Source organism: Macaca fascicularis, chromosome 9 (genome assembly GCF_037993035.2).
Source record: "Macaca fascicularis isolate 582-1 chromosome 9, T2T-MFA8v1.1".
NCBI lineage: Eukaryota > Metazoa > Chordata > Mammalia > Primates > Cercopithecidae > Macaca > Macaca fascicularis.
Genome location: NC_088383.1, coordinates 101478797 through 101500926, shown reverse-complemented (window position 1 = coordinate 101500926; position 22130 = coordinate 101478797). Strand labels below are relative to the sequence as shown.

Genomic DNA, 22130 nt, shown 5'->3' with positions numbered 1-22130 from the left:
GGTTTCGCTATGTTGGTCTCAAACTCCTGACCACAACTGATCCACCCGCCTCGGCCTCACAAAGCACTGGGATTACAGGAGTGAGTGACCACACCTGGCCATCTCTGAAGTTATAGCGTACAAGATGAAACACGGACTACTGACCAAGGCCATTGCTGAGTGCCTCGGTATCACCCAGAACCTCCACCCAATCTTCAGGATGGCTTTTGGTTCTAGAAATACCCACAACAATTCTGTTACTATCTTTATGGATCCTGGCTTTCTATTTTGGTTCCAGGTTCCCAGACAATAAAACATCAACATCCAGTCCTCTATTCCTAAACTGTGTTCACAGAATATTAATTCTAAGGGAAATAATGAGTGCTACACAAGCAAAGGGTTCTATGATCAAACAAACTTTAGGGACACTTTGTTAAACAAAGCTTAATTTACTTCTCTAGGCCGGGTGTGGTGGTTTATGCCTGTAATCTCAAGACTTTGGGAGGCCGAGGCTGGTGGATCGCCTAAGGTCAGGGGTTTGAGACCAGCCTGACCAACATGGAGAAACCCCGTCTCTACTAAAACTACAAAATTAGTCAGGTGTGGTGGTGCCTATAATCTCAGCTACTTGAGAGGCTGAGGCAGGAGAACTGCTTGAACCTGGGAGGTGGAGGTTGCAGTGAGCTGAGAGGTTGAACCTGGGAGGTGGAACCTGGGAGGTGGAGGTTGCAGTGAGCTGAGATTGTGCCATTGCACTTCAGCCTGGGCAACAAGAGCAAGACTCCATCTCAAAAAAAAAAAAAGAAAAAAAAAAAATATATATATATATTTCTCTATTCTGCAAGAATTCTCAGGGTCTTTAAGATGTGAATGTACCATGTAAATATCCAGAAGAGGATAAGGCATGACAAATGTCTTAAGTTTATTCAACCCTAGGATCCTTTCTTTCTCATATCCCACACTCTGTGAGGCTGGCTTACACAAGAAAAAAATGGATAAACAGCCGGGTGCGGTGGCTCACGCCTGTAATCCCAGCACTTTGAAAGGCCGAAGCGGGCAGATCACCTAAGGTCAGGAACTCGAGACCAGCCTGGCCAACATGGCAAAACCCCATCTCTACTAAAAATACAAAAATTAGCTGGGCGTAGTGGCGGGCACCTGTAATCCCAGCTACTTGGGAGGCTGAGGAAGGAGAATGGCTTAAACCCAGGAGGTGGAGGTTGGTTGCAGTGAGCCAGGATTGTGCCACTGCGCACCAGCCTGGGTAACAGAGTGAGACTCTGTCTCAAAAACAAAACAAACAAACAAAAACCCTCAATGTGTCAAATAAATATATTAAAAAATGGATAACCTATAAAACATACAAAACCATAGTTTTGTTTTAGTTCATCAGCAAATTGAGCTATTATATAAAGCAATCAAGGCAACTGAATTCCTAAAGCTCACAAGTCCTTCCAAAGAGGGACAAGACACACCAGCTGTTTCCTCTTTTGGCAGAGAATGGGAAGAACAGACAATCATCAGAAAACTGGCTAAGAAGAAAACAAATTCTTACCGGCAAAGGATAAGCTAGCAGGGCAGTTTAGAAGTCCTGAGCATGCTGGACACAGAGAAATCCCCATCTGCTTGCCACCTTTCCCACTGGCCTCTACTCGGTGTGCAGGAGAAAGACTGGAAACAGCGCAGTAGGCCTAGGAGACCCTTCCCCCTTGGTGGTACAGCCCTACAGCACCTGCCAAGGTTTTAGGGTGGAGCAGGCATACCTAGAGAAGCCCATTCATGCCTTGAGTCTTGTCTGAGGACAAGGTGGTGCCTGTCTGCCCCTGGGGGAGGGGCAAGAAACACACTCTGATATAAATTAGCGGTCTACTGCTGCCAGGTGAAGGCCAGAAATCTCTCTTGGGCCCCAGACACTCCATCAGTACAAAGTCAGAGTTCAGTAGCTATGGCAGAAAGGGCAGGAAACCTGCCTGTGCTCTAGATCCAGAACTCAGCAGGAAGCAGAGGTTATCACTAGGAAAAGCCCTGAAATGTTATTTAAAAAAAAAAAAAAAGTTACCACTCCATGAAATTATTCATGTCAATGAAAGGGTCAAATCCAGGTAGACAGGGACAGACTGGCTGGTTGGGAGACTGGGGAGAGATACGAGGACAGTATAATGCGCACCGACGTTAGCAGACCTGGCCCAGGATCCAGGGTACCCCCTAATAGCTACGTGACTTTTGGAATGTTATCCAAAGTCTCCAAGTCTTAGTTTCCTACATGTAAAAAGGGTGAGCCGGGCGCGGTGGCTCATGCCTGTAATCCCAGCACTTTGGGAGGCCGAGGAGGGTAATCACTTGAAGTCAGGCATTCAAGACCAGCCTGGCCAACGTGGTGAAACCCCATCTCTACTAAAAATACAAAAGTTAGCTGGGCATGGTGGCAGACGCCTATAATCCCAGCTGCTCGGGAGGCTGAGGCAGGAGAATCGCTTGAACCTGGGAGGTGGAGGTTGCAGTGAGCGGAAATCGTGCCACTGCACTCCAGCCTGGGTGACAGAGCGAGTCTCTGCCTCAAAAGAAAAGAAAAGAAAACAAAACAAAAAGAGGTGAGAGTAGTGGAATCTTCCCCAGAGGAATGCTGGGGAAACTAGAGCCATGTAAAACACGTGGCATAGTGCCCGGCACATTGAAAATAATCAATTGCTTTGATTCCAGCAGTTGTTGGAAACTGATAAGGAGCGGTTGCAAAAGGCACTTTCCTATTTGTAGAGGAAATTAGTTGTTTTTACCTGACAATCATTCAGTTCCTCTTCTTCTGTTAACATCTCCCTAGTTTTCTTCCAGGGAGCCCCTTATCCACAATCAATTTACATGATTCATGTGGCACTGACCCCTGCCCATCCCTACCTTTAGGAGTAGGGACATGATCACATCCTGGCCAACCATCATGTTCCATGTCTGGGCTGTAGCGATAAGTTCAAGGATGAACACACATGTATGCCAAGGCAGCCCAATGAGAGACAGTCCTGAGACTTCTAATGAAACTCTCCTATCTCCTGAAGTTGCTAAGCCTGAAGTTGTGAGGATTGGGAACAACTGTAACTCTCAGGCACTGCTAGTGGGAATGCAACATGGTACAGCCTGAGTAAGTGTTCCCCCCAAAATTCATGTCCACCCTGAACCTAAAAATGTGAACTTACTTGAAAATAGGGTCTTTGCAGATATAATTAGTTAAAATGAGGTCATACTTGATAAGGGTGGGCTGTAAACCCAATGACTAGTGTCGTTAAAAAAAGGAAAAAACACAGAAAGACACAGGAGAGAAGGCCATGTGCAGATAAAGGCAGAGATTGAGTGACAGTTGCAAACCAAGGAATTCCAAGGTTTGCAGGAGCTACCAGAAGGTGAGAAGAGGAAGGAAGGGTCAGGCTAGTGGCTCATGCCTGTCATCCCAGGGATGGCAGCTGACCATGGCCACAGACCCAGTCCTCCTGCTCTACTGAGCAGGCAGGGGCCCTGCCCCCCTGGGTGCAACTGCAGCCCCTGGACCCGCAGCTGCAGACCTGGGCCTCCTGCTCCACAGAGCAGGCAGGAGCCAGGGACAAGCAGAGGAAGAGGCTTCCAAGTTGGAGGGGTGGTAGCTCCTAGGGTGCAGCTGCAGCTGCCCTCCCAGGCACAGGACCCAGGCATCTCTGCAGCCTGCACCCTCGGGGGCCCAAGAAGGCCCCTCCCACCCATACCTGCAGGCCTGGGGTTGTCTGCTCCCACTGCCTGGCCTCTCTCCTCTCCCAGTGCCTGCTCCAATCTCTGAGCAGCGTGGGGGCTGAGCCCTGGGGTCATGAATGGCAGCAGAAGGCAGACAGATTCCTGCGGGGAAGGGAACACATTCCAGTAAGGCCACACCTTCAGGCCAGAGAGGGGGCTGGGTTGCCAGTCCCACAGACCAGAGTGAGGAGTTGTGGTGCCTCCTCCAGGCCACCTATGGCTGCCATGGGCCAATCAGCACATACTTCCTCCCCTCTGAGCCCTGGGCTCAGCAAGAAGAGGGCAGAGGATGGACAGACAATGGGAGGACTAGCTGCAGAGAGGAGCTACCCTCTCTGCTGAGAGCTTCAGAGACCTGCAGAGATGCCCTTAACAACCTGCCTGTGGAGAGGAGCTACCCTCTCCAGGGCCTCCTCTCTGCTGAGAGCTGAACACTCCATGGGACAACCTGCCTGCAGAGGGGAGCTACCCACTGTGGGTCTCCTCTGAGCTGTGCTAACACTAAATAAAGCTCCCCTTTGACGTCTTCACCTTTCACTTGTCTGCGTACCTCATTCTTCCTGGACACAAGAACTCAGGCAAAGGTGCCACCGGCCACAAAGGTTTCCAGGAAGAAAATCGATACCCCAAAGATCCCAGCACTTTGGGAGGCCAAGGCGGGCAGATCACTTAAGGTCAGGAATTTGAGACCAACCTGGCCAATATGGTGAAACACTGTCTCTACTAAAAAGACAAAAATTAGCCGGGCAAGGTGATGGGCACCTGTAATCCCAGCTACTTGGCAGCCTGAGGCAGGAGTATGGCTGGAACTCGGGAGGCAGAGGCTGCAGTGAGCTGAGATTGCCCCACTGTGCTCCAGCCTAGGTGACAGAGTGACAGTCTGTCTCAGGAAAAAAAAAAAAAGGAAGGAAGAATTCTCCCCTAGAACTTTCAGAGGGTGTATGGGCCTGCCAACATTTTGAATTTGAACTTCTAGCATCACAGAACTATGAGGCAATAAAAATTCTGTTGTTTTAAGCCACCAAGACCGTGATAATTCGTTGTGGTGGCTCTACAAAACTGAAAATGTTTGGCAGTTTCTTATTAAACCTTAATTTATCCTATAATTCAGGAATCCCATTCCTAGATACGTACCCAAGAGAAATGAGAACATATGTTTACACAAATACCTTTATGTTAACTGTTTATAGCTGCTTTATTTGTAATCACCAACAACTGGAAAGAATTCAAATGTTCTTCAAGTAGCAAATAAATAAACAAACTGAGGTATATGCATACTATGGAATACTACTCAGAAACAAAGGAACTATTAATAAGCATATGAACACAGATAAACCTCAAATGCACTGTACTAAGTGAAAAAGAAAAAAAAAATGCATTCAAAAGGCATGACACCACAAACCTACAGCCATTTAATCTTCAGCAAAGTCAACAAAAATAAGCAATGGGGAAAGGACTCCCCTATTCAATAAGTGATGCTGGGATAGCTGGCTATCCATTTGCAGAAGAATGAAACTGGATCCTTCCCTCTTACCATACACAAAAATCAAGTCAAGATGGATTAAAGATTTAAATGTTAGACCTCAAATTATAAGAATCCTAGAAGAAAATCTAGGAAACATCATTCTGAATATCGGCCTTGGGAAAGAATTTATGACTAAGTCCTCAAAAGCAATTACAACAAAAACAAAAATTGACAAATGGAACCTAATTAAACTAAAGAGCCTCTGCACAACAAAAGAAACTATCAACAGAGTAAATAGACAACCTACAGAATGGGAGAGAAAATATTCACAAACTGCATCAGACAAAGGTCTGATATCCAAAATTATAAGAAACTTAAATAATCCAACAGGTAAAAAACAAATAACCACATTAAAAAGTGGACAAAAGACATGAACAGACACTTCTCAAAAGAAGACACACAAGCAGGCAAAAAATGTATGAAAAATGCTCAACATCACTAGTCATCAGAGAAATGCAAATCAAAACCACAGCGAGATACCATCTCACACCAGTCAGAACAGCTATTATTAAAAAGTCAAAAAACATCAGATGCTGGCGAGGCTGTGGAGAAAAGGGAACGCCTATATACCATTGGTGGGAATTGAAATTAGTTCAGCCACTGTGGGAAGCACTTTGGAGAAATCTCAGCTTGAGTTTCCCATCCAGTGTAGGAGACTGACAGGAGGTCACAGTATTGACAATGTGGACAGCTTCAACAGGAACTACTTTTGAGCTATTGTGATAATAAATCAGATTTGTATAGTTTTCTCAAAATAGAAAATAACCTCAAAACATTCATCTGAAGAAATAAGGTCATGAAAAGAGGAAGACAAAGGAGGATGCAAAACTGAGCAGTCACAAACTTGACAAAAATTAAGTACTATATGTGAACAAGAAAAATTGCTCAGTATATCTATCAACCTAACTGTGGGTTACCAATTAAGAAACGTTCACTAGTACAAACAGATTTTTAGTCTTTTTGTTTATCTAACCTTTTGTAAACCTAAAGTAAACAACGTATTAAGTGCCAATGGTCTCTCCTCTTCGACAGAGACGGTATGTAATTCTTAAGAAAATAAGCTCAGGATCGGGCGTGATGTCACACGCCTGCAATCCCAGAACTTTGGGAGGCTGTGACGGGAGGATGACCTGAGGTCAGGAGATCGAGACCATCCTGGCTAACATGGTGAAACCCTGTCTTTACTAAAAAATACAAAAAAATTAGCAGGGTGTGGTGGCAGGCACCTGTAGTCCCAGCTACTCGGGAGGCTGAGGCAGGAGAATGGCATGAACCTGGGAGGCAGAACTTGTAGTGAGCCAAGATCGCAATACTGCACTCCAGCCTGGGTGACAGAGCAAGACCCCGTCTCAAACACACACACACACACACACACACACACACACACAAATTATCCAGGCATGGTGGCATGTACCTGTGGTCTCAACTACTTGGGAAGCTAGGCATGAAAATCCCTTGAAGCCAGGAGGCGGAGGTTACAGTGAACTGAGATCATGCCACTGCACTCCAGCCTAGGCAACAGAGTGAGACTCCATTTAAAAAAAAATTAAAATAAAAAAAAGAAAGTACAGAAATAACCCATATGTCTATAGTTAATTGATCTTCAACAGGGTGCTAAAACCATTCAGTGGGAAAAGCATAATCTCTATAAGTGGTACTAGGACAATTGGATATCGGCTTGCAAAACAATGAAGCTTTGGCTGGGCATGATGGCTCACGCCTATAATCCCAGCACTTTGTGAGGCCGAGGTGGGTGGATCACTTGAGGTCAGGGGTTCAAGACCAGCCTGGCCAACATGATGAAACCTGTATCTACTAAAAATACAAAAATTTGCCAGGCCTGGTGGCAGACGCCTGTAATCCCAGCTACTTGGGAGGCTGAGGCAGGCGAATCGCTTGAACCCAGAAGGCCAAGGTTGGAGTGAGCCGAGATCGCACTACTGTACTCCAGCCTGGGCAATAGAGTGAGACTCTGTCTCAAAAAAAAAAAAAAAAAAATTAAAACAAAAAGAATGAAGCTGCCTCATACTATATCCAAAAAGTAACTCAAAATGAATCAACAACTCAAATATAAGAGCTAAAATAATAAATCTATTTGAAGAAACCATAGGAGTAAATCTTTATGACCTTGGATTTGACAACTGATTCTTAACTGTGACATCAAAAGCTTGAGCAATGAAAGAAAAATTGAGAAATGGAACTTCATCAAAATTAAAGATTTCTATATAAAAAAGGACATTATCAAAAAAGTGAAAGAATGGTTATCAATAATTTATTGTATATTTCAAAGTAGCTAGAAGATGTGGAATGTTCTCAACAAAAAGAAATGATAAATGTTTGAGGTGATGGATATTCCAGTTACCCTGATTTGATCATTACACATTGTATGCATGTATCAAAATATTACACGTACCCTCTAAATAAGTACAATTGTTATGTATCAATTTTTAAAAAATGAAAAGACAACCTACAGAATAGGGAAAAAATATTTGCAAATCATATATCTGATAATGGTTCAGTATCCAGAATATGTAACAAACTCCTACAACTCAACAACAAAAAAGACAAACAACACAATTTTTAAATGAGTAAAAAATTTGAAAAGACATTTCTCCAAAGAAGGTATACAGGCTGATCTGAAGATAGTGAGTTATCTCAGTTGATTGTTCAGAGTCAGTTATAGATCGAACTCCTTGTTCTACTCTTTCCCCCTTCTCACTACTGCACTTGGCTACTCAAAAATAAAAAATAAAAAAGCAAAGAAGGTATACAAATGCAAATAGGCATATAAAAGGTGCCCAACATCATTAGTCATTAGAGAAATGCAAATCAAAACCACAAAGATATACCACTTCATACCCATGAGGTTGGCTATAATTTTTCTATAAAAGGAAAACAACAAGTATTGGTAAGGACAGAGAAACTGGAATCCTCAAACATTGCTGGTAGGAATGTAAAATGGCGCAGTGATGATGGAAAATGATTTAGAATTTCCTCAAAAAGTTAAATATACAATTGCCATATGGCCCAGCAATTTCACTCCTAGGCATATACCCCAAGTAACTGAAAACAGATACTCAAATAAGTACTTGGACACACAGGTTCATAGCAGCACTACTCACAATTGCCAAAATGTGGGAACAACCCAAACGTCCATCAACTAACAAATGGATAAATAAACTGTGTTTTATTTATACAATGAAATATTGTCCAGCCATAAGAAAGAATGAAGTACCGATACATGCTACAACGTGGATGAACCTCAAACACATTATGCTAATGTTTTATAAATAAGACATGAAAGATCACATATTGTATTATTCCATTTGTGTGAAATGCTTAGAATAAGTAAACCCATCCAGAAAGCAGATTGGTGGTTGCCAGAAAATGGGAAGAGAGAATGGGGAGTGACTGCTTAATGGATGCAGAGTTTTATTTTGGAAAGATGATAATGTTTTGAAACAGGCCGGGCATGGTGGCTCCTGCCTGTAATCCCTGAACTTTGGGAGGCCGAGGCAGGTGGATCACCTGAGGTCAGGAGTTCGAGACCATCCTGGCCAACATGGTGAAACCCCATCTCTACCAAAAATACAAAACCTTAGCCAGGTGTGGTGGCACGCGCCTGTAATCCCAGCTACTCAGGAGGCTAAGGCAGGAGAATCGCTTGAACCCAGCGGGTGGAGGTTGCAGTCAGCTGAGATCATGCCACTGCCCTCCAGCCTGGGCACCAAAAGCTAAATCAAAAAAAAAAAGGAAAAGAAAATGTTTTGGAACAAATAAAGGTGGTGTTTGTACAACATTTTGAATGTACTAAATGCCACTGAATTGTTCACTTTAAAATGACTAATTTTATGTAATATTTCACCTCAATAAACTTGAAAATTTTTAATGAGTATGTATTAAAGAAAATATTTAACTTTACTGAGGACATTCATAAAGATTTGAAAAAAAATGCAAAAAATATAAGTCTCTAGTAAGTGTTAGCTATTGTTTTCATCTAAAGACTTTTTCTAATACACCACTGGAGTAGTATACTATAATTTAAAATAGAAATGGACTAGCAGGCAGGGCACTTGCTCCTCCGTGTCAGAGGATTCAGCCAATGATACACATAAAGCTTCCTACGTTCTGTTTCTTGAGTTCAGTGCTCTGTAGGTTCTGATAGCACTTTCATCTGCAGTGCAAGAGTCATGAACAGAAGGCCAGGCACGATAGCTCACACCTGTAATCCCAGCACTCTAGGAGGCTGAGGTGGGTGGATCACCTGAGATCAAGAGTTTGAGACCAGCCTGACCAATATGGTGAAACTGCATCTCTACTGAAAATACAAAAATTAGCCGGGCGTGGTGGCGAGCGCCTGTAATCCCAGCTACTCGGGAGGCTGAGACAGGAGAATCACTTGAACCCGGGAGACGGAGTTTGCAGTGAGCCAAGATCGTGCCACTGAACTCCAGCCTGGGCAACAGAGACAGGCTCAGTCTCACCAAAAAAAAAAAAAAAAAAAAAAAAAAAAGTCATAAACAGGAAAACCCAGATATGGTAGACTCTGAAGAGAATCTGATGAGAAGGCTAGCTATTGTTTGTTTTAAAAGCCAGCTCACACCTTTGAAGGAGAAAGCTGATTATATGTAAGAATGAACAGAAGCTCTCATCCTTCTGCTACAGAAAGCAAATTCTAGTCCGTAAGCCCAGCCACACAAAATACAAAAACAAAATTGAAAGAACATAGCAATTAGCCCAGAAACCAAGGTGTTTTTAGACATTTAATCCAGGAAAAGGGCAAAAAGGAATGATTATTGCATGAATGAAACAGTTAGGTATTTGGGGGTAATTTTTAATTTTAGTTCCTTACCTGATATTGTTGAGCAAAATGAATTTCAGGTAGATTAAGCATTAAATGTAAAATAATGAGGGGTTGGGGAGAGAAGGAAGAGTTTTAGGGGGAGGGTTTTTGTTTAATGTATGTGGATGTCCATTTGCTTTCTGAATGAGGGAATCTTTCTAAGCTTACGAGAAAAGAAAGAAATAATAAAAGAGATTGTTACATTTGACTACACAGAAATTTTCCGTTTTCCTAAACATCTTCTTAAATAACTGAGAAACGTTTTTGCAATAAATAAGGCAAAAAGTTTATATCTTCCAACATAAAGAATTCAAATAAATCAGCTGGACATGGTGGCTTCCACCTGGAATCTCAGCACTTTGGGAAGCAGAGGCGGGCGGATCACCTGAGGTCGGGAGTTTGAGACCAGCCTGACCTAAATGGTGAAACCCCGTCTCTACTAAAAATGCAAAAAATTAGCCGGGCATGGGGGTGCGCACCTGTAGTTCCAGCTACTCGGGAGACTGAGGCAGGAGAATTGGTTGAACCTGGGAGGCGGAGGTTGCAGTGAGCCGAGATGGCACCACTGCACTCCAGCCTGGGCAACAGAGTGAACTGTCTCAAAAAATAAAAAAATAAAAAATTCAAATAAATCCACAAAAAGGACTAAGACATGAAAGACATTATACTAAAGAAGATAAAGAAATAAAAGTTTAGCTTATATACATTTTTTTAATTTTTGAGACAGAGTCTCACTCTGTCACCCAGGCTGGAGTGCAGTGGCATGATTTCGGCTCACTGCAACCGCCACCTCCCGGGTTCAAGTGATTCTCCTCCCTCAGCCTCCGGAAGTAGTTGGGACTACAGCTACGTGCCACCACACCCGGCTAATTTTTTGTATTTTTAGTAGAGATAGGGTTTCACTGTGTTAGCCAGGATGGTCTCGATCTCCTGACCTCATGATCCTCCCGCCTCGGCCTCCCAAAGTGCTGGGATTACAGGCGTGAGCCACCGCGCCCAGCCAGAATATTTTTAAAATTCACCTTTGGGAATAATGAAATAAATGAAACATAAAACTAAAATACAGCATACTATTCTTCTCCTAAATAATTAAGATTAGAAAAACAGCACTTCCATTGGTGAAGATATAGAGAAATAATCCTTGTTCTCCACTGATATAAATTGATAGAACTTTCCCAGGAAGTAATTTCACAGTATTTATCAAATATTCATCCCTTTGCCTCAATGATTCATTTTCTACGAATATACTCTAGAAGGAATTAAACTGAAATGGAGGGAAAACATTCTCATTTTAGAAGATTTTATAATAACAAAACAACATTAACCCAACAAGAGAATTAAGAAACCATGCCATCTCTACCTAATAATATATTATGTGCCCAAAGGGTAGCTCATGCTTGTAATCCCAAGCACTTTGGGAGGCTGAGGCAGGAGGATTGCTTAAGGCTGGGAGTTCAAGACCAGCCTGGATAACATAGAGATCTTACCTCTATAAAAAATTTTTTTAAATTAGCCAAGTGTGGTAGTATGCACCTATAGTCTCAGCTACTTGCGGGCCCGAGGTGGAAGGATCCCTTGTGCCCAAGAGTTGGAGGCTGCAGTGAGCTATGATTATGCCACTGTACTCCAGCCTGGGTGACAGAGCGAGACCTTGCCTCTAAAAATATGTATACATATACTTTTATACATGTAAATATAGATATATATATACACATAATGCAAACCTTGCCCAAGGTGGAGTTACCTGGAGGAAACCAGGGGAGATGGGCAGATTCACAGCCTCAATGCTAAAGGAAGGAAATGTCAAGGGAGAGATGACAGTCCTGGGTGTGGGATGCCAGATAATGCCATCTGTTGGAGACACTTTTATCGTTATTTCAACCACACTGTGTGGGAGGTGAAGTGGGCATTGACCCCAGAATGGAAATGAGGAGAGAAGAGGGCATTTGTGGGGACATGCTCTAAAAGGAGGTCCACTTCGTTTCTTATTTATGACTTTGGAATGCCCATGTGTTATTAAATATTTTGCTATGGGTTGTTTGGCAAAAGTTTTGCAAGACAAACTCAAGAACTGAAACAGCATGAAATTATTATATAGCAAGCAAAATTATAATTATGCTTAGGATAAAAATAGGTTCATCCTTGAATATTGGAAATTAAAAGGATGTTTTTTCTGGTCTTCAAAGTCATCCTACTGTACCTTATGCAAATTTATATCCCCAGGGCTTCTCATACCACTTGCCACATAGTAGGTGCTCAATAAATATTTTCTGAATGAATACTTGAATAATTTGATAGAAAAATTATAATCAACATTCGAGTTTACTTCAATACCCTATTATTTGTTTGAAAATATATGGACAGCTGGGAAACACTTCCCTAGGGTGAGCTTTTATAGGCTTTGATAGAGACTGAGCCTTGATTCAACCTTAGAACTGACCTTAAGTATAAGACAAGTCCTGCTCAGGGAGTGAACACCAGAAGGCTGGTGAAATAAAAGATTCTTCACTCCCCTCAACACCTAAAACACATAGCCACTGAAGTTTAGGGGATGAATATGTTGCTTAGAAAGATATAGAACAGAAAAACATAGCGTCTTAGTGTTAAGTGCAACATTAAAGATGACCTAGGCTGGGTGCAATGGCTCACGCCTATAATCCTAGCACTTTGGGAGGCCAAGGGGAGTGGATCACCTGAGGTCAGGAATTTGAGACCAGCCTGGCCAACATGGTGAAACCTCATCTCTCCTAAAAAATACAAATATTAGACAGGATGGTGGTGTGTGCCTGTAATCCCAGCTACTCCGGAGGCTGAGGCAGGAGAATCTCTTGAACCCGGGAGGCAGAGGTTGCAGTGAGCAAAGATTGCGCCACTACACTCCAGCCTGGGTGACAGAGTGAAACTCCATTTCAAATAAAAAAGAAAAAAAAAAAAAAAAGATGACCTGGTTGAAGCGCCTCATTTTATGATGAGGAAACAGAGAGGTAAGTGACATGTCCAAAGTCACATTGCTACTTAACAGCAAATCTAGGCATAAAATCCAGCACACCATCCCATAGCAGCTTTATAATCATAAACATCAAAGCAACAGAAAATGAAAGTGGAATAGAATGCAAACTAAATTCCTAAAACTACTGAAATAAAATACTGTAACTACAGGGAGACCTATGTCCAGAATTAAAATAAAGTTGTCTTTAGAAATTTTTTTTTTTCTTTTTGGAGACGGATTCTTGCTTTGTTGCCCAGGCTGGAGTGCAGTGGCATGATCTCAGTTCACTGCAACCTCTGCCTCCCAGGTTCAAGCAATTCTCCTGCCTCAGCCTCCCGAGTAGCTGGGATTACAGGTACCCGCCACCACGCCTGATTAATTTTTTAGAGTTTTTGTTGTTGTTGTTGTTGTTTTTTGGTACTTTTAGTAGAGATGGGTGTCACCATGTTGCCCAGGCTGGTCTCGAACTCCTGACCACAAGTGATCCAATCGCTTCAGCCTCCCAAAGTGCTGCGATCACAAGCGTGAGCAACCGCACCCAACCTAGGTGATTTTTCATTTAACCCACATGAGTGGGAAAAATAAGTGGTATTTTGGTTACTGATATTCCCAGCCCTTCTGATATGTGAAAGGTTGCAGTAATTTGTTTCTTGACAGTCTAATGCTCCTGGTCTTTCTGCTGTCTTTCTTTCTCTACACCTAGGAGTCCTGGAGTCCAGTAAAATGTGAGCAGTGTCATTTTCAAATGTAAATTTTATGGTACAGTTTTTATATTTAGATGCATTATTTAAACTAACATGAAAATTCATACAATGGACCACTATGCAGCAGTGAGGATGAACAAACAACATCACACCATAACGTGGATGAATTTTACCAGCAAAAAACTAAAGGAATGGGCAGCCGGGCATGGTGGCTCAGTGCTGTAATCCCAGCACTTCGGGAGGCCGAGGCGGGTAGACCACTTGAGGTCAGGACTTCGAGACCAGTCTGCCCAACATGGTGAAACCCCATCTCTACTAAAAATACAAAAATTTGCCAGGTGTGATGGCAGATACCTGTAATCCCAGCTACTCAGGAGGCTGAGACAGGAGAATTGCTTGAACCTGGGAGGCAAGGTTGCAGTGAGCCGAGATCACGCCACTGCACTCCAGCCTGGGTGACAGAGCAAGACTCTGTCTCCAAAAAAAAAAAAAAAAAACACAAAAACAAAAACCAAAACCTAAAAATTAAAGGAATGGGAGATAAAAGAGAAAATACTGTGGGATTTTACTTTCATAAAGTTCAAAAATTGGCAAGTGAATCTATGCGATTTGGAATCAGGTTAGTGGAGTCCCTTGGAGTGGGGTTGGGGATAGTGACCTAGAGGGGGCATAAAGAGAGCTCCTTGGGATCTGGTAATGTTCTATTTCAAGATATAGATTCCAGTTACATAGTGTAGTCATGTTGTAAGCTGTACACCTATGATTTGTGAGCTTTTAAAATATATATATTATATTGTAATAAGTAGTTTCTTGAAAAAAATTGACAATCCATATCTCTTGACAAATTTTACTTGTAAAAAAAACTATCTTGTAAACATGCTTTAAAATACATTTGAAAAGTAAAACAAATACGAAATGTAAATATATGCAAAATGTAAATATATTTTAGTGCTCCATGTTGATACAGGATGGATAATACTGAATAATGGCTAAGATTCAGAACAATATATACCAGAAACTGCACACATAAATTCCCTGGTCACCATTAACATTGTGTTTTTCTTAATGCCTGAAATAACTTCTAAACAAGGGGCAGCTGCCTCAGGCAAAATGGTACTTAGGTGATTTTAAAGACCTTAATGAGATCAGGTAATTGCTTGGTGAAGCTAAAAATTTTACCTTCAATTAACTGATCAACAGCACCATATATCATCATAACTTCTCACTCCTTTCCACCTCCGTACTGTCAAGTCATTTCCTCTAGACGTCTGAACCTGCACTCAGGGTCCATTTTTTAAACACTTATTGAATTAGTCTGGTCTAATCTACAATTAATGGAAAGTCTGTAGTAATGCAGATTCCATAAGCAGCTAAGGAAAGTAAAAACTTTGAAAGAGCATGTGAAGCAAACACTTTCTGTTCCTTCTATACTTGTTTCTTTGCAATTCATAAAATACTTTCAGAAATAATTTTAAAACATTTGGATTTCCTGCTTCCATTTTCTGAATAGATGATGCTGATAAAAATAGTAGTGATCACAGCCCATCCCAAATAGTGTCATTTTTTTTTTTCCAGGAAACTGGGTATATTTTAAATAAAACTCTTGATTGAAATTGAGAAGTGTGAACTGGAAATTGAATGAAATTGCCAAGTCTGAAAGGGAAAAATGGCTAATAAAACCACAGAAGCATTTCCTCTTCAAATTTATGCTGGTAAAAAGATGGGAGAGAACATTTTCTTTTAGAGCTTGTTTAGGCTTAAATAGACCTAAATATGTCCTCCCCTCACCTGTGGCCCAAGTTGGCACCTGGCAAGTGTCTCTGTAGCACTTACAGCCCCTACCCACTATGCTTTCTGCTGTGCTCCCAAAGCCATTCAGGCAAGCTGTGTTTCTGGTGGCCAAAGAATAGGAAGTATAGTGAGAGTGCAGGGCTTGGGGAGGGAGAGAAACGGCTCTCCTTTCCTTCAGGGAGGGCACATGGCTTTCACTTTCATTCTGTAATACGATATTTATTAAAAGTTTACTGTAGGCCAAACACAGTGCTGGATGCTGGGGACACAAATAGTAAGCCATCACATTGCCATGTTCAGAGTCCCTTGTGGAACATGCCTCAATGGGCCAGATGAGAGGCAAACTTTTATATATATGGATATTTTATATATATGGACATTTAAAATATATATATATATATATATTTTTTTTTTTTTTTTGAGATGAAGTCTCATTTTGTCTCCAGGCTGGAGTGCAGTGACCCCATCTCAGCTCACTGCAACCTCTGCCTCCTGGGTTCAAGTGATTCTCCTGCCTCAGCCTCCCAAGTAGCTGGGATTACAGGAGTGCACCACCATGCCCGGCTAATTTTTGTATTTTTAGTGGAGATGAGATTTCACCATGTTGGTCAGGATGGTCTTGATCTCTTGATCTCATGATCTGCCCGACTCGGCCTCCCAAAGTGCTGGGATTACAGGCGTGAGCCACCACGCCTGGCCAACTTTTTTTTTTTTTTAAACACTTTGAAAGATATAAAGTATATCTTATAATGCTCATTTCCCCAGAAAACTGAGGGGAAAATGGTACTTCACCCAGCTTATTAGTTTCCTAATGTAATAGAATAATATGTTACATACACAGAAATTGCTTATCCCCTATACTGTATCATAATCCCTTCCAGATGTAATGCTAGACTTGAATCAAGGCAAAAGATTAAATAAGATGAGAAAAAAAAAAGCCTCAACTCTCTTCTTATAGCTAGAATTAGACTTGATTTGATACCTTCTCAAGAATGCAACAGATTCAATGAGGAATTTCTCATTACAACATTGACCAGTATGGTAATTGAGGTTTTGGGCTTAATTTCTCAGTGACAGTTTCCTTATCTGGAAAATGGGGTTGATAACAGCCTCTACCTCATACAGTCGTTGATGATTAAATGATATAAAGCAGGTGAAAGACTTACATAATATTTAGCAGCACATAGTACACGCTCAGTAATTCATTAATGTAACGTATGTTTAACAAGCACCTAATAGGTCAGGCTGAAGATACATAGCAGTGAACAAAACAGACAAAAATCCCTACCCTCATGATGTTCATATGTCAATGAGGACAAATAATAAATAAGACAGTAAAAATATTATATCCAATTGCATTAAGTGAAATAGAGAAAATTAAATTGTTTTTGGGGATAGGAAGAGGAGGTTGGCACGTAGAAAGGTGGCAAGTGAAGGCCATGTCTGAAGTAGAGGAGGGAGCAAGCCATGAGGCTATATTTGGGGAGAAGAGAGTTCCAGAGAGAGGAAAGTGCCAATGCAAAAACAGAGACCTTTGTGGTGCGTAGAAAGAACATAGGTCCACAATCCCTCATTCAAAATTCTCAAATCCAAAATCTCTGGAGTCCAGTCATGCATACTCCCTGCCCTCTTTCACCTCCAGGCCTGTGTACAGGATCGTCCTTCTCCGTGGAACAGCCTTCCTTTTCCTTTTCTCTAGTTGGGAGTCCCTGGCGGACTCTGCCACAGCATCTGCTGTCCACCCCTTATTGCAGCATCTCTCTGTGTCAGCTCCGTTACACTCTAGTGCTACTGAGTGCCTGGACCCTAGAGACACAGGGATTATTACTCTTCTATTTATGTTATTTTTTTTTAAAATTATTTTTTGAGATGGAGTCCCGCTTTGTTACCCAGGCTGGAGTGCAGTGGCTCACTGCAACCTCCACCTCCCAGGTTCAAGTGATTCTCCTGCCTCAGCCTCCTGAGTAGCTGGGATTACAGGCACCTGCCACCACACCGTGCCAATTTTTGTATTTGTTTTAACAGAGGCGGGGTTTCACCATGTTGGCCAGGCTGGTCTTGAACTCCTGACCTCAAATCATCTGCCTGCCTCCGCCTCCCAAAGTGCTGGGATCACAGGCATGAGCCACCGTGCCCGGCCTATGTTATTATTATTGCTTGTTTTGTTTTGTTTAAAAAAAAAAAAAATCCCTGGTGGGATGGGAGCAACGCATTAGGACTCCAGCAACATTTCCCTCAAACAGGATTCTCACCTCAGCTAAAAGTTGAACATTTCTAGAAATGTAAAGAAAATCTTGGCCCCAATAGTGACATCCAAAGAGCGGAGATTAGTCATTTTCTATTCTAAATGGGGAAGTAAACTGAATGAAGATGAGGAATCCTAAAAGGGAAGGGGGAAAAAAGAGAAAGGGAATGAATAAGATGAGGAAGGAAAAGTGGGGAGCAGAAGGATGGAAGGGCATGAACCATGAAAGAAAAACATAAACAAGGTTATGAGCATGTCTTACTGCAAGCGTCTGCGAGCATCAGGGGAGGGATCCTCTACTGTTAACTGTTTCCCATACTTGTTCATCTATGAAGTTGTCTTCAGAGAGAATGAGATTTTTGAATACTTACGGTTTTTCAAGGACACCAAACTCACCTTCCAAAATAAAAAGGAGTCTAAGGAATGCTTAGAAAATATGTTTTAAACAAATGTTTTTAAAGTGGGAAGCGGCCTCATTGGCTTTCATGTGGAAAGTCGCCTGATACTGGCAGTGACTTTTTTTTTTTTTTTTTTAAGTAGCGACGCAGGAAAGTGTTCGGCTGCTCGCGGCGACGGCCGGATGCTCCAAAGTCAAGATCCTCCGCAGACAGGAAATGCCTCTACCAGCTCCAAGGTCCCTTGGCCGCAGCCCTCCAGAGAGATTTGTGTACATCCGACTGAATAGGTTTCCCGCCTGCAACTGCGAACCCAAGAGCTATCTCAGAAGAAGGGAATCACTCGGGCTGTCTAGCTTTTCTGACTGACACTCGGGGCCCACGGCGGGCCAGGGACGGACGCTTTCCGTTCTAGGAACTGAGGGACGTAGGCAGAGGATGCCGGTGTCCCCCGGGGCTCCCGCCAGCAAGAGAAGGGTAGGGGGTTCCATCTCCCCTGCTGCGAGCCATGCTTGTATCCACAACGGGGTGATTCTGGTTTTCCTACAGCCACATGTGAAGGGGTAACTGCTCTTCTGTAGACCTGGGGTCTCAGATCTTTGGGTGAGTGGGATGAGTCTCCAAAGTGCTTCTTATCTGGAGTTATCAGCAATACCAAAAAATACATATCAAGGGACAAAATTAGATTAGACATATACAGAGCCCAACTGGGACTTCCTAAAACTTCTATGGACTGAAAAATAAATGTCAGTCCAACCTGATTATTTTGACGACAAAATACTGAACTAATCATTTCTTTTTTTTCTTTTTTTCTTTTTTCTTTTTTTTCTTTTTTTGAGACAGAGGCTCACGCTATCACCCAGGCTGGAGTGCAGTGGCATGATCTCAGCTCGCTGCAACCTCTGCCTCCTGGGTTCAAGCCATTCTCCTGCCTCAGCCTACCGAGTAGCTGGGATTACAGGTGCGTGCCACCATGCCCAGCTAATTTTGTAGTTTTAGTAGAGACAGAGTTTCACCATGTTGGCCAGGCTTGTCCCAAACTCCTGACCTCAAGTGATCTGCCCACCTTGGCCTCCCAAAGTGGTGGATTACAGGCATGAGCCACCATGCCCAGCTTGAACTCCCAATCATTTAGAAGCATCCTGGGTGATTGTTTGGTATTCACATTCTGTCCCATATTGTAAGTAGTCACGTAAGTACCTCCAATCACAGATTTAAAGGATCATTGATTAGTAGATCTTGAAAAAAAAATCAAAATCAGGAGATTTTGAGTTCATCAGCTTCCACATGCCAATATATCTGGAGTGGGAATTTTGGTGTCTTCTGTCCCTAGCAAAATGCATTTTCCCCAAGTCCAAATAAGTTTTCTTGAATCCCTGTCTGCCCCCATTAACTAAGATGAGTATTCACAGTAATGAAAACCACACACACACACACACAAGCTTGTCAGAAAAGTTGAAAGAGAAAAGGTACTTTCACTATCAGAGATGGTTTCCTCTTTTCCCACAAGATGTCTTATCAGCTTTCACCCTGAGAAAACCATAAAAAGTAAGAAAAAGAAATGTTATGCAATAGTTCTCTGAATAAAATACTACACAGTAGGCTAGTCATCTCTAAAAGTGATATTGTTTAAAGAGTCAAAGTACATCATCCAACAAAATCAATATCATATTAAGTTAGAAAGGGTTCTGAATATCAAAGACCAATGAACTGAATAACTTAAAGTATAAGTACACGACCCAGGGGATTAATCACACACTGTCATGGTGAAATTAGGGCAATTCTTCCAATCATTAACGTTTTGCTTACAAAAATGTGCTTTTCTGTTTGTCTTTCTGCTAAATGATAACCGTTTTCAAGTTGAATCTCCTGATAAAAAGAGTTAAAAACAAGACAGGAGTTGTGCTGTAAAGGTCATACGTGCTGCTTCAACATGAAATAGCCAAAAGACAAACAAATGAAAAATGCCCGGATCGTAGGAGGAATTTCTAAATCTTCATTGGCAATCTGCAATGGGGTACTTCAGAAAAGTGAATGCCTACCTGTGTCCTGAGAATATTGCACCTCCTCCAGTTAACATGCTCTTGATTCTTAAGACATGTTTAGATTCAGAATGGGAGCGACTTGAAGAGAGTTAGGATAAGCTTGAAACTGGAAAGCAGCCTGATTTCAGGGAACTGTCAACTTTAAAACTAGATTTTACCCCTCAAATTTTCTAGTGTCAATCAATACATTAGTCTGTATTTCTCTGCTGAATAGTCATGATACAGTTACTCTCAAGAATAAACATTAACCAGGGTTTATCTCCAGAAGTGAAACACACACACAGGTTTCAGGATTACTTTAATATTACATCCATAAGCCTCCCATTCTCCAAAAATCTGATACGGACAATCCCATTTTCAGACGAGACAGATTATGACCTTTGAAACCCTGATGTAATCTGTTAGGCAGGGTCTGGAGCTTGGAGCCTACAGCTGATGGGAAGGGAAACTCTCCCTCTGGGTGGCCACTTTGGGTGCCAAGGCTGAGGAGACATGGGGAATAGGGAGAACAATAATGACAGCATGAACTGAGTTGGGAATTTGGGAGCTGGAAGGGGTTCGTGTGGTTCAACTAGACCATCTTCATTCTACAAATGATTTGAGGCCAATAACTAAAACACCAACCCAAATCTTCCAAGTCTAACCACACCTCTCTGCTTAAGGGCTAGTACTGCTTTTCTCAGAAATCTTAATTCCCCTGCAATTCTAGGGGCCTTCTTAAAAAGGAGGCAGGATATGACAAGTCCCTAAGAGCAATGACTTTTTCACTGTCTTCATCTGAGTGTCCATATCTGGGGGTACCACAGCCCTGGGAGCCAGGCCAGGGGTAGGGGCATTCCTTCACAAGTCCTTAGCCAGGAGGTACCCAACTCTCCAACTAGAGGCCTCCATGGAGGCCAAGGCTAGAGAGAGAGATTTCCAGACCTCTCCCGAAAAGGTCTCTGTCATGGTTTACCTGGAATGTCAGAGACCTGATGGCTCAGTTAGGCAAGCAGCTGGCACAGACTAGCAATACCCTGAAGAGTCAGAAACCTGGGCCCCCACACCCACCTAACCTCAGCACCCCATTCTCCCTCCATCTCATAGTGTCCCCTCCTCCACCCTGCGCCCTGGGCTCAGCCATCAAACCTCACTCCCACTAGCCTGGATAAGCCCCGCGTTCTTCTGTTCCCCCTCGCCTTTCCTTCCTCTCAGGCCGCCGCCCCAGCCTCTTGCTGGCCAGAGTTACCCGGGGGAAGCAGGTGGGAGGGAGGAGTGCCGGTCCCAGCTGCTGCTTCCACACCCCCAAGCGCTCACATCAGTGGTTCCCCAGGGGTGGTGTCTGGGCTCGCAGCTTTGGTGTCACCTCAGCGCTTGCTGGAAATACAAATTCCCGGTCCCAGCCCAGTCCTAACAGCTCAGAACTCCAGGGACAGGGCTGGCAATGAGCTTCCACAAGCCCTGCAGGAGGTTCTGAAGTTCCCCGGGTTCGAGAACCGCTCTCAGTGCAAACCACCTCCCCGCTCCTCTCGGCCAGGGTCCCCCATCCCCCCACACGAACCTCCCCACCGCGGGCCCAGCGGTGCGGAGCCGGCTCCTGAGCCCCGGCCACGGAGAGATGACGCGGTGTTGACTCAGCCGGTCAAGGACAGCGAGGGCCAGCCCGGGGGCTGAGGCGAATCGATGGGGTCCGGACAGTCCCGCGCTTCGCAGCGTAGGGGGCCTGGGCCTCGGCTCTTCCCGTCACCTGGCGTGCCCGGGACTCGAACCTGCCCGGCTCGCCATCCGCCGGCAGGAGCAGAGCCCCAAGGCAAACGCCCCGGGAGAGACCCCAACCCACATTCCAAGCACCCAGCCGCGGTCCCGGGCCTCAGAGCGAGAGCCA

General features: G+C 43.2%; 1 long non-coding RNA gene across 1 annotated transcript in view; it reads right to left on the bottom strand.

Moving 5' to 3' along the window:
- LOC102130565 (uncharacterized) overlaps nt 1-18413 on the bottom strand; it is a 61753-nt gene extending 43340 nt beyond the window's left edge. The window contains exon 1 of the long non-coding RNA XR_001493542.4: nt 18223-18413. This is a non-coding gene — a long non-coding RNA (uncharacterized lncRNA). The remainder of the gene's footprint in view (nt 1-18222) is intronic.
- Nucleotides 18414-22130: the final 3717 nt, after the last annotated feature.